The sequence below is a fragment of the Aspergillus sydowii genome, assembly GCF_001890705.1.
Source record: "Aspergillus sydowii CBS 593.65 unplaced genomic scaffold ASPSYscaffold_23, whole genome shotgun sequence".
Lineage (NCBI taxonomy): Eukaryota > Fungi > Ascomycota > Eurotiomycetes > Eurotiales > Aspergillaceae > Aspergillus > Aspergillus sydowii.
Window position 1 is genome coordinate 121,216 of NW_024467881.1, and position 1,257 is coordinate 122,472.

A 1,257-nucleotide genomic window follows, 5' to 3' on the forward strand; every position below is an offset into this window, starting at 1 on the left:
TTGTATGCCATAATGTGGTAAACGAAAAGCGTTCCGGATTGCGAGCAAATGCAGAAGTGTATGGTACAAGAACGTACAGACCACTTTCATTTGAAGCTTGTAGCGGTCTGAGTGCTCCATTTCTGGGGAGGTGGATCTTGGATCCATTGGATTTCACTGTGGCTGTGACGGTGAGCGAAGAACGCGGGCTGCTGGGGTTTAATCATGTCAGCACTTCACCTGCCATCTCAGAAGAATGATAGCAACTTCTAACCTTTTGATCCTCTTCACACTAACCGACAGGTTATGAACCTGGATTGCTCACGCAACATCCCAGGGCTTAGCTTTGAAAAGGGCTTACTCGTTCTCAAGCAATATTCGATCTGTTGGATCTCTTGACCGTGTCCATGAATAACGAATGTGTTGAGGACATAAAGTGGACAAAACGCCNNGAAGAAATTGAAGGCTTTCCTCGCGGCAGTGCTTACTGTATCATGCTAAGGTCTGAACGACGTGACGGCGTGGCAGCTGGCACGTGCTGCATCCACCAGCGGTGTATCACAATTACATAATGAAAGTACACTGGTTAGTTAGTTAACTAACTAGCTAAACATACACACTACGACCAACGATCGCATAATCGGTGTCCTGGCAACGCAGAGAGATGCTGCGCAGCGGTGGATTGGTCATGATGATGGGACCACTTCAGAACAGAACTTGGGCAAATGGGCCCTGTCTGCGCTAGACAGTCTTTCGAGTCGAACACCTGAACCNCTGGTCAACTTCCCGAAAAGGATTAGTGGCTCTGGTTCACCGATGCCCAGATGAGAGAAACTAGATGCGAAGCCACGACCGACAGGTCTGCCCTTCTACTTTGCCCAGGCTATTCTACCTTCACCAACCTCCAAGATAAATCACCTGCTGAATAGTGTACCGAGAGCAGCGTGGCATTNCTTATCAACTGGTCACGGACTGGAATGCAACGATCCAGCAGTCTCCTGCCACGGCTATCCTGGCGTGAAGGCCTCTCAATGTGGAAATTTGAATGAAGCGTTGACTGAAACCAGAGAGCGTTTGCCAACGGTGAGACCGATGGCTTTCCGTGGTGCCGATAGTCTCCTGGGGCCGGTAAAACTGAACGTCCGTTAACTCGGGGGTCCTTGTTACGCAGACCCACGGGAGAGACCCGGGCAAGAGTAGATCACTGGTGACGATCACTTAAGGTAATGCCCAGGACGACATGAGGATCGTATACTGTTAGAACAGCGTAAGCAGAGA